The sequence below is a fragment of the Lathyrus oleraceus genome, chromosome 5, assembly GCF_024323335.1.
Source record: "Lathyrus oleraceus cultivar Zhongwan6 chromosome 5, CAAS_Psat_ZW6_1.0, whole genome shotgun sequence".
NCBI classification, from domain to species: domain Eukaryota; kingdom Viridiplantae; phylum Streptophyta; class Magnoliopsida; order Fabales; family Fabaceae; genus Lathyrus; species Lathyrus oleraceus.
The window spans coordinates 484,885,645-484,897,778 of NC_066583.1; positions in this window are offsets into that span (position 1 = coordinate 484,885,645).

The following is a 12,134-nucleotide window of genomic DNA, read 5'->3' on the forward strand; positions in this document are numbered from 1 at the left end:
TGATACGGACCCACAAACCTCGGAGTAAGCTTTTTAGACTTCAAAGCTCTACCCACACCTGTCGTCGGAGTAACTCTCAAGAACACATGATCTCCCTCTTGGAACTCAAGTGCCTTTCTCCTCTTATCATGATAACTCTTCTGACGACTCTGAGAAATCTTCATTTTCTCCTGAATCATCTTAATCCTTTCAGTCGTCTGCTGCACAATCTCAGGTCCGAGTACAACACTCTCACCTGATTCATACCAACACAATGGAGTCCTACACCTCCTACCATACAATGCTTCATATGGAGCCATACCGATACTAGCATGAAAACTATTATTATAAGTAAACTCCACTAATGGCAAATAACTATCCCAAGAACCACTCTGCTCCAACACACAAGCTCTCAACAAATCCTCCAAGGATTGGATAGTTCTTTCAGTCTGACCATCAGTCTGAGGATGATAAGCTGAACTCAACCTCAACTTAGTCCCCAACGCTTTCTGCAAACTTTCCCAAAATCTAGAAGTAAATCTGGGATCTCTATCAGACACAATACTGGATGGAATACCATGCAGCCTCACTATCTCCTCAATATACAACTCTGCCAACTTCTCTAAAGAGTGATTAATCTTCATCGGCAAGAAATGTGCCGACTTAGTCAATCTATCCACAATCACCCAAATAGAATCATTACCTTTCACCGTCCTCGACAATCCCGTCACAAATCCATGGAAATGCTATCCCACTTCCATTCAGGAATCTTCAAAGGTTGCATTATACCTGCCGGTTTCTGATGTTCAATCTTTGACTTCTGACAAGTCAAACAGGCATACACAAACTTAGCAACATCTCTTTTCATACCAGCCCACCAAAACAACTTCTTCAAATCTTGATACATTTTAGTTGCACCTGGATGGATACTCAATCCACTCCTATGGCCCTCTTCAAGAATACTCTTTTTCAATCCAGACACCTCAGGAACACAAACTCTACCTTTAAATCGCAGGATGCCATTCTCATCAATCTCAAAATTACCACCATTACCCTGGTTAACCATAGTAATATGATCAACTAGAGCGACATCAACTTGCTGACCATTCCGAATATCTTCCAGAATTCCACTAGTCAACTTCAGCATACCCAACTTTACACTATCAGTGGAAACTTCACAACCCAAACTCATATCACGGAACTGTTCAATTAACTCAAGCTCCCTAACCATCATCATAGACATATGTAGAGACTTTCTACTCAGCGCATCTGCAACTACATTAGCCTTACCGGGATGATAACTCAATTCAAAGTCAAAATCCTTCAGTAATTCTAACCACCTTCTCTGCCTCATATTTAACTCTTTCTGATCAAACAGATACTTCAGACTCTTGTGATCACTGAACACTTCGAATCTGGAACCATACAGATAATGCCTCCACATTTTCAACACAAATACAACAGCTGCAAGTTCTAGATCATGCGTAGGATAATTCCTCTCATGAACTCTCAACTGTCTAGAAGCATAAGCTACAACTTTACCATTCTGCATCAAAACACCACCAAGACCCATCAAAGAAGCATCACAATAAACAACGAAGGACTCACCAGGATTAGGCAAGATCAACACTGGAGCACTGGTCAACCGCCTCTTCAACTCCACAAAACTCGCTTCACAAGCTGCATCCCACACATACACTTGACCCTTCTTAGTCAATTGCGTCAACGACAATGCCAACTTAGAGAAGCCCTCAATAAATCTGCGGTAATAACCAGCTAACCCCAGAAAACTGCGTATCTCAGTAGCAGACTTCGGAGTCTCCCACTGTAATACAGCCTCAACTTTAGCAGGATCAACAGAAATCCCACCACTCGAAATCACGTGGCCAAGGAAACTCACTTCCTTCAACCAGAATTCACATTTAGATAACTTTGCATATAACCTCTTTTCTCTTAACACCTGCAAAACAATTCTCAGATGTCCAGCATGCTCTTCTTCCGTCTTAGAATATATCAATATATCATCTATGAATACCACAACAAAATTATCAAGGTACGGATGAAATATACGATTCATATATTCCATAAACACACCTGGAGCATTAGACACACCGAACGGCATCACAGTGTATTCATAATGACCATACCTCGTACGGAAAGCAGTCTTCGCAATATCATCTGACTTCACTCGGATCTGATGATAACCCGACCGCAAATCAATCTTACTGAAAACATGAGCTCCAACCAACTGGTCCATCAAATCATCAATCCTCGGCAATGGATACCGATTCTTGATAGTCACCTTATTCAACTGCCGATAATCGACACACAATCTCATCGTACCTTCTTTCTTCTTCACTAACAATACTGGTGCACCCCAAGGAGAAACACTTGGACGCACAAACTTCTTCTCAAGCAATTCTTCAAGTTGCTTCTTCAATTCAACTAATTCAGTTGCCGACATTCTATAAGGAGACATCGACACTGGACTCGTACCTGGTACTAAGTCAATGGCGAATTCGACTTCACGTTCTGGAGGTAAATCACTTACATCCTCCGGAAACACATCCTGAAATTCACAGACAACAGGCAAATCTACACTCACCACTTTCTTATCCGCTTGCAGAGACGCAAATAAAGCGAATATCTGAGCTTCATCCTTCACAAAATCCCCCACCTGCCTAGCAGATAGAAATCTTGCCTCATCATTCTCACCAACTTCAGGAAACCACACCGTCTTCCTATAGCAGTTGATAAACACGCCATAGAATTCTAACCAATTCATTCCTAGAATAATATCAATCTGGTGCAAGGGTAAGCACACCAAATCAACCACGAACTCTCTTTCAAAGATCGTCAAATGACAACTTCGACAGACAACAGAAGTCTGCACAGAACCATTAGCAGGAGTATCTATCACCATACTTCCGCCTAGGGACGACATAATCACACCAATCCTGGTCGCACACTCATACGAAATAAACGAATGAGTAGCACCAGTGTCAACAATAGCAAGCAATTCAACATTATTAATCAAGCAAGTACCTTTAATCAGATTGTCTTCCTTAGGAGCTTCAGTCCCACTCAGAGCAAACACCCTACCAGTAGTATGAGCTGCAGTAGCCGCCTTCTTCGGTTTCGAGCACTGCGAACTGATATGGCCCTTCTCGCCACAATTAAAGCATGTCGGACCAGCATCCTTACATTCAGTAACTCTATGACCAGTCTGACCGCATCGGAAACATCTCAGCACTCTCTTGGTACAGCTATCAGCACGGTGGCCTGGCTCGCCACACTTGAAACATTTACCAGCTATGGAAGATCCTCCCCCACTTGGCTTCTTCTCATCTACCACTCTCTGCTTACCTTTACCATTCGGAGATGCATAAGGACTACCACGATCCTTATTCCTCTTCTCACTGAGACTCTTGTAATGAGCAGTCCTAGCCTTGCTATCTTCATCAAATATCCTGCACTTATTAACCAGTGTAGGAAACCTACGAATCTCCTGATAACCAATGCCTTGTTTGATCTCGGGACGCAACCTGTTCTCAAACTTGACACACTTGGATTCCTCAGCATCAGCACCATTATAATGAGGGCAATACTGCACCAGCTCCTCAAACTTCGAAGCGTAATCAGCAACAGACATGTTACCCTGCTTCAGTTCTAGAAATTCCATCTCCTTCTTACATCGCACATCAGCAGGAAAATACTTCTCCAGAAAGACCGTCTTGAACCCTTCCCAAGTCATCTCAGTACCTGGTACTTCAATTCTCTGGCGAGTGTTATCCCACCAGTTTTCAGCCTCTTCAGATAACATATGCGTACCAAACTGCACCTTCTGCGCTTCAGTACACGTCATCACCCGGAAAATCTTCTCAATTTCCTTCAGCCAAATCTGAGCACCATCTGGATCATAGCGCCCTTTGAATGTAGGAGGGTTATTCTTCAGAAACCTTCCCAAATTCCTAAACTCATCGACTGGCGGATTCTGCTGCGCCTGCATAGCCTGCGCTATAGCAGCCAAAGCCTCAGCAATCGCAAGGTCATTTTCTCCAGCCATACTCTCTCTGCACAACACAACCACAGCCGTTAAGTATCGACAGTGTGATCTACACTAATCGACCAACAGGGAAACATCACATTATGACTCGACTGGACTGACCATGCTCTGATACCACTAATGTAACACCCTTCTACCCCAACGACATGTTTAAATAATTATCAGAGTACAACATGTAGAAGAGTTTACATTTCTTACAACATATCAAATATCACATCACAGCATATTAATTTATTATTTATTTCATCAAAACTTCGCAGCGGACAACAACACAATTATTGCATTCATCGTATAACAACTCATAAAAATGTATCAACATCATCTCAACGAAACATCTCAACATAGTAATCCTCATAAACAACGTAAATAAAAATATAATTATCTATCGAATCCCATAACCCCGGTGTCACATGACCAGAGCATTTGACTCAACTCCGTAGAATAACTCTACACTCATTCTTCACACCTCAACAAAAGCTACTCCTCTTTATCTGCACATTGCTCATCATAGATGAACATAAACACATGCAGAAGGGGTGAGAATTACATTATTAAATAATAATATAACGACAGAAATATAAACATAAATATATTCCACATATACCAACACCGCTCATCATACTCATCACATCAACATACTCATGAACATCAACAAACAACATATCAGATGCAATGCACACACCCATGCATGACTCAACACGACTCGGTATACCCATTTTGTGACCACTACAGGATCACCACTCCCAGATTCACCACCATAGAATCCGAGTCCCCCGTAAGGAACCAAGCCTCTCAATAAGCCCGGAGTCAACAACATCATTGGAACTCAGTCCGTTCATCACTAGGCATCGGCCTTTCATGAATGCATGCACACCAAACATGCATCATAATCAACATCGCAACAACAACATCATGCAGTCATGTTATCTTCATCATTAATAGCATGACATACAACTCAACAACAACAACAGCATTACAACTTAACACATGGATTCATCACCATTAACCACGATAGGCCAAATCACAGTTTCAACATAAAAATTAGCCATTTTTCAATACTGGAACAGTGTTAACCGGTTAACGCCATAGGTTAACCGGTTAACGCAGGAAAAATACACATACAGGCAAAACGCAACAGTGTTAACCGGTTAACGCTATAGGTTAACCGGTTAACGCAGGCAAAACACAACATTTTCACAATATACAACAGTGTTAACCGGTTAACACCCTGGGTTAACCGGTTAACGCAGACAAAACAGCAGTTCCTGCGCTAACACAAGGCAGAATGCAGAGTTCTCCGCATTTTCCGCGGTTGGAGGACTTCCGGACCTCCGATTCAATTTCCGTAAAAAGCTACGCGTTCGGGAAGACGCGACTCACACAACTACGGATTTAATTTCAGCTTAATTCGACTTATTCATCATAGTGCTAAACGGCGATAAACCCCAACTTCCCCAATCTCCCTAAAATCCCCAAAATCAATCAACAATCTAACACAGATCACGAAATTGCTCGCATATTATCATTTAATAAGGTTCAGACCCCTTACCTGAGATAATTCGGCAACTCAAAGCTTCAGCTTTTCCGTTCTTCAACCCTTGCTCTACAGCTTCTCCCTTCTCTGCAGCTTCTCAACTTTCACGTAACTCTTCTGTTCCAAAAAATGAGAAACTTTTCTCTTATCCCAACTTATATATTTTCCAATAATTATTATTCCAAATAATAATAATAATAAAAATAATCCAATAATCCCATTTTATTTAATTAAATTAATAAAATAATATTATTAACTTAATAAAATAATTCTCTTATTTTATTCGGGGTGTTACAAGTACCCTAAGAAAAACCCATTGGAATAAATTCCAAGATGCATGAAACCCTACTTCTGTCTACACCTTAAATCATGCTTTAAGTGAATAACAAACCTTGGTTGATGTTTGATGCAGATGAAGTAATAGGTGTGACCTTATTGGTGATGGTGTTTTATGAAAATTAAAAGTGAAAGTGGAGGCTAGGGTTTGTGTAGAGTGAGAGAGAAATGAGAAAAGTGGATAAAAATGAGGTGATATGCCATTTAATGTGTGTCATAAAGTGAGTCAAGGAGATCGAAAAGTGGTTCAATGCATTTAAATGGCATTAATTGAAAGTTGGTGGAATCCGTCTTTTGCGCATAGCCCCAAAATTTTGGGCATAACTGATCGCTCGACTGTGTGAGTCGAGAATTGGGGTACAAACTGCAAGTGCACAGTTCTATCGCGTAGTTTTAAAAGATATCGATCCCACAGAGACTTATGAATCGATATACCGTTATCTAAGGTTACTACGTAAATCTAAGGTGAGAATGTTTGATTGTTTGGGGAGAAACTAAGAGCTAAACTAAGATCTAGATTAAATATTAATAAAACGGATATCGGTATGTATTTCGTCAAAACTAGGGAATCAAGTCTTTGTCGGTTTCTTGGTTTTAAAATAAATCGTTTCGGTTAACTTTATTGGTTAAAGGTTTTATCTCAAACTCTCGCTCTGTTGAATAAACCATGATTTTATATTAATGTAGTTGTCACTTATAATTAAGTCAAAAACCATATTTTGAAAGCAATAAAGTTGCAGAAACTCTTTTTAAGAAAACACTGACCGTTTTAAACACCCTTATCTCAAACTCTCGCTCTGTTGACTTAGGTTATATAATTAAATCCAAATGCTTAACTCTCGTCCTCACATTCAATCTTTAAAAATACTTTTTGGAAAAGGTCAGAATTCAATCAACTCTAAAACTTGCTCTCGCCCTGATCTAGAATTAATGCCTAACTTACACTGTCCAGTTAAAACCTCAAACTCTCGCTCTGTTGGTTTTAGCTTCTTTATGTCTTTTACTTTTTGTAAAAAATCTTGTTATTAAACCTGTAAATTGAGACCGTAAAAAGATTGATTTTAATTTTAAATTTAATTAGACCGACTTGGTCTTGATCCCTTATTTCGCTTACTTTACATACCGATATCTAGGCAAATTAGCCAGACATGCTAAATAAACAAGAATACATATCATGCATAAACAGACTCATTCCAGGCAGATAATATAAATAAATAATAAAACAAAGCATTAAATAATTATTAAAGAACCTGAATGCGTAAACAATAATCTTGAACACTCCACCACAAGCCGGTAGGATTTGTTCTCGGATTCTTCAATTAAACAACAAATTAAACCAAGGAAATAAAAACTAGATTCTAACGTAAGGTTAGATCCGGTAAAAGTTGCACAATAGTTTCCGGTGTAGAAACTATTATGCGAAAAATATCTAAATGCTAAAAAGGAAAATATGAATTGCAAAAGAAATAGTGTAGAACTTGTGAAAAAATAAATGAAGAAACAATACTGAAATTGCTGGAAAAGAAAAACTGGAAAAGCTGAAAACGGCAAAGGAAAAATTGGGAAAAACTTCGGAACTCCTTTAGGTTTTACAAGTAGCTATTTATATATGTGCCACTAAGTAACTACTTCCTTTAACGTGGCTAAATGCGTGGCGTGGATATAGGACACAAACTCCTCAACGTCTCTTTTCCAGTCTTCTGAGGGCGTTACTTGCGCCAAAAAGATAGTGGAATGGTGTGACGCTCGTCACACCATGTGTGACGTCCGTCACAATGCTGTTTTGTGTGACGCTCGTCACGCCCCCTATGACGTCCGTCACAGGCACAACATTGGTGACTTGTGCGCTTTGGGCTGGGCTTTGGCCTTTGGTTCCTTTTCTCTCCTTTTTGCACCTCCTTTTCTTCCATTTTCACTTGTTCTTCAAAATAGAATACCTGAGACAAATAGGAAGAAAATACCACGTAATATCTCATAAAATGCAGTAAACCGAAATAAATAGTCATAGAATTTAATGGAATTAAGTCCTAAAATATGATATAATTTCGTGTTATCAAAATCCCCCATACTTAGATCTTTGCTTGTCCTCAAGCAAGATACAGTATAGAAATCGTTTAAAAATTTGGCCAGATGAAATTTCAAAACACACATCAATTCGTACTAGGTTGCGAGTAAACCTTGTTTAGAAGTAACCTGGGTTTAATCTTGACATCAACAACTACCGTTACAACCTTAGATAACCCCACCTTATGCAAACCAGTTCGAGTAATGCCATTATAGCTATCCTAGTTCCTTTACTCTTATTTCACCCGTTTTCATTCTAGCGAAATCACATTAAGCCCTTTATCTTTTCGCGCACATAGTGGAGTAACCAGTTAGTGATTATGATCCGCTTTTAGCTAGAAGTTCTGGTATATAAGTCGGATAACTTCGTTATTCAGTCCATTGCAAATTGCGGGGGATCGAACCGTAGTCCACCCTACCGAGTTCAGTACCAGATACCTACTGAACCAACTCATAATGGATTTTTCATATTGTGTTTTTGCATGATCTGCAACCTTTAGATTAAATGATCTGGTAAGGATCACCTAATTTAATCAGTGCATTTCCTGATATATATATATATATATATATATATATATATATATATATATATATATTTATGTTACTTTGGGAATCATTCACTTATATTCATCGGCTCTCCACGTAGTTTGCTATTAAGATGGTGCTGACTTCTCATATAAACTACTCGGAGTTACTATAAAGCTAAAAGTTCAAGGGATTGGTATAATAGGTACTTATCCTGATCTAACATGTTGAGGTTCTCAGAGCGTTGTTACGGTAATGATTTTTTTGTCTTGATTTCACTCAAGTTTTATAAAGTAAGCAACCTTTGTACTTATTGGGTGTGTTAAAATTTTTTTTTTGTTATGGCTCAAGAAAATTGAGGGGAATAGATAATAGAAATATTTCACACTCGGGACTTGACTTAAAATAAATATATATATATATATATATATATATATATATATATATATATATATATATATATATATATATATATATATATATATATATATATATATATATATTTTTGAATAAATCAAGAATGAATACTAAACAGAAATTAAAAGAATAATTAAGAAAGAAATAGGGAAATGATAATAATAGAATAATAACATAACAAATTAATTTGTGGGTTGTCTCCCACTAAGCGCTTTGTTTAAATGTCGCAAGCTCGACAAAGAAACTGTTAAATATAATCTATAAGTCCTGGGGGCGTTTCGTCTAAGTGTAGGATTTGCGAATCCTCGTTGGTTTCCGCATAGTGATAGTGTTTCAGACGTTGCCCGTTTACGGTGAACGGTTCTGTAGATTTTCCTTTTATTTCTACCGCTCCACTGGGAAAGACTTTAGTGATATGAAAAGGCCCTGACCATCTGGATCGTAGTTTTCCCGGGAATAACTTTAGTCTAGAGTTAAATAAAAGTACTGCGTCGCCTTGCTTGAAGATTTTCCTTGATATACGCTTGTCATGCCATTGTTTTGTTCTTTCTTTATAGATTCTGGCATTTTCATAGGCGTCTCTTCTGAGTTCCTCTAATTCGTTTATGTCAAGGATTCTATTTTCACCGGCGGCTTTATAATTCAAATTTAGGTTTCTAATAGCCCAATAGGCTTTATGTTCTAATTCTACCGGGAGGTGACAGGATTTTCCATAAATGAGCTTAAATGGGGTCGTCCCTATGGGGGTTTTATAAGCAGTTCGGTATGCCCACAAAGCTTCTGGTAATTTCAATGACCAATCTTTCCTTGAAGTGGCTACCGTTTTTTCTAGTATTTGCTTGATTTCTCTGTTAGATACTTCCACTTGTCCACTGGTTTGAGGGTGGTAAGGTGTCGCTATCCTATGTCTCACTCCATATTTAAGTAGTAGTTTTTCGAGTACCTTGGATATAAAGTGCGATCCACCATCACTGACTACTATTCTTGGGATGCCAAATCTCGGAAATATTATATTCTTAAAGAGTCTAGTTACTACTCGGGTGTCGTTTGTTGGGGAAGCTACAACTTCGATCCATTTTGATACGTAGTCAACTACCACGAGTATGTATTTGTTACCGAAAGAGGATGGAAAAGGTCCCATGAAGTCTATCCCCCACACGTCAAAAATCTCTACTTCCAAAATACCTTTTTGTGGCATCTCGTCACGTCTAGATATGTTTCCCGTGCGTTGACATCTGTCACACTCCTTAATAGCCGCATGTACGTCCTTCCATATAGTTGGCCAATAAAAGCCAGCTTGTAGGATTTTAGAGCAGGTCTTGGATGTACTTGTGTGTCCACCATAAGGCGCGGAGTGACAGTGTTGGATTATATTTTCTACCTCTTCTTCGGGTATACATCGACGGAAAATACCATTGGGGCCTCTTTTGAAAAGTAAGGGATCATCCCAGTAATAGTGTTTTATGTCGTAGAAGAATCGTTTCTTCTGCTGGTAAGATAAAGTAGGCGGAACTATTCCGGCAGCTAAATAATTGACTAGATCAGCGTACCATGGTGTGACGGATATAGATAAGGTGGTTTCTACTTGCATGTCGGAGTTGTTCTCTTCCAAAGTAGCTATAAGTTTGTCATACGAGAAATCATCATTAATTGATGTTCTTTCCGGTTCAAGGTTCTCAAGTCTAGAGAGGTGGTCTGCTACTACGTTTTCAGTTCCTTTCTTGTCCTTGATTTCTAAGTCGAATTCTTGTAGCAACAAGATCCATCTTAGGAGTCTAGGTTTAGCATCTTTTTTTGTTAAAAGGTACTTGATAGCAGCGTGATCAGTGTAGACTATTATTTTGGCTCCTACCAAGTAAGAACGAAATTTATCTAGCGCAAATACCACTGCTAGGAGTTCTTTCTCGGTAGTGGCGTAATTCATTTGCGCTTCATCCAGGGTTCTGCTTGCGTAATATATAACGTGAAGCTTTTTATCCTTTCTTTGTCCTAAAACAGCACCTACAGCATAATCACTGGCATCGCACATTATTTCGAATGGTTCATTCCAGTCTGGTGTCTGCATAATGGGTGCGGAGATCAATGCTTGTTTAAGAGTTTGAAATGCTTTTAAACAGTTATCGTCGAATATGAATTCAGCATCTTTCATCAATAGTCCGGTTAGAGGTTTAGTTATCTTAGAGAAGTCTTTGATGAATCGTCGGTAAAAACCGGCGTGTCCTAAAAAGCTTCGTACTTCTCTCACGGTTCTTGGGGGTTGGAGATTTTCGATTACCTCTATTTTGGCTTTGTCTACTTCAATTCCTCTGTTCGAGATGATGTGTCCTAAGACAATTCCTTCTTGTACCATAAAATGACACTTCTCCCAGTTAAGCACTAAGTTTACTTTTACACATCGCTCAAGAACTCTTTCTAGGTTTTCAAGGCATTCTTCAAAACTTTGTCCGTATACGGAAAAGTCATCCATAAATACTTCCATGATGTTTTCGAGAAAGTCGGCGAAAATTGCCATCATGCACCTTTGAAAGGTTGCAGGAGCATTACATAGGCCAAACGACATTCGTCTATAAGCGAAGGTACCAAAAGGGCACGTGAACGTTGTCTTTTCTTGGTCATCAGGGTGAATTGGTATTTGAAAGAAGCCTGAATAACCGTCTAAATAACAGAAATGTGAATGTTTTGCTAACCGTTCTAACATTTGGTCAATGAATGGTAAAGGGAAATGATCTTTTCGGGTTGCTTTGTTTAGTTTCCTATAATCAATGCACATTCTCCATCCCGATTCGATTCGTTTAGTTATAGTTTCCCCTTTTTCGTTTTCAATAACGGTTATGCCTCCTTTCTTCGGTACAACGTGTACAGGACTAACCCATTTGCTATCAGATATAGGATATATAATACCTGCTTCCAATAACTTGGTTATTTCCTTTTTTACTACCTCACTCAGGATCGGATTTAGTCTTCTCTGGTGTTCCCTAGAGGTTTTACAGTCTTCTTCTAACATGATGCGGTGCATACAAATAGAAGGGCTTATTCCTTTAAGATCGGTGATGTGGTATCCTAATGCGGTGGGGTACTTTCTTAAGATATGTAAGAGTTTTTCTGTTTCGAGTCTTCCTAGATCTGCATTAACTATCACAGGTCGTTCAAGTTCTAAGTCTAGGAATTCATATCTCAGATTTTTGGGAAGTGTTTTCAAATCAGGGGTTGGTT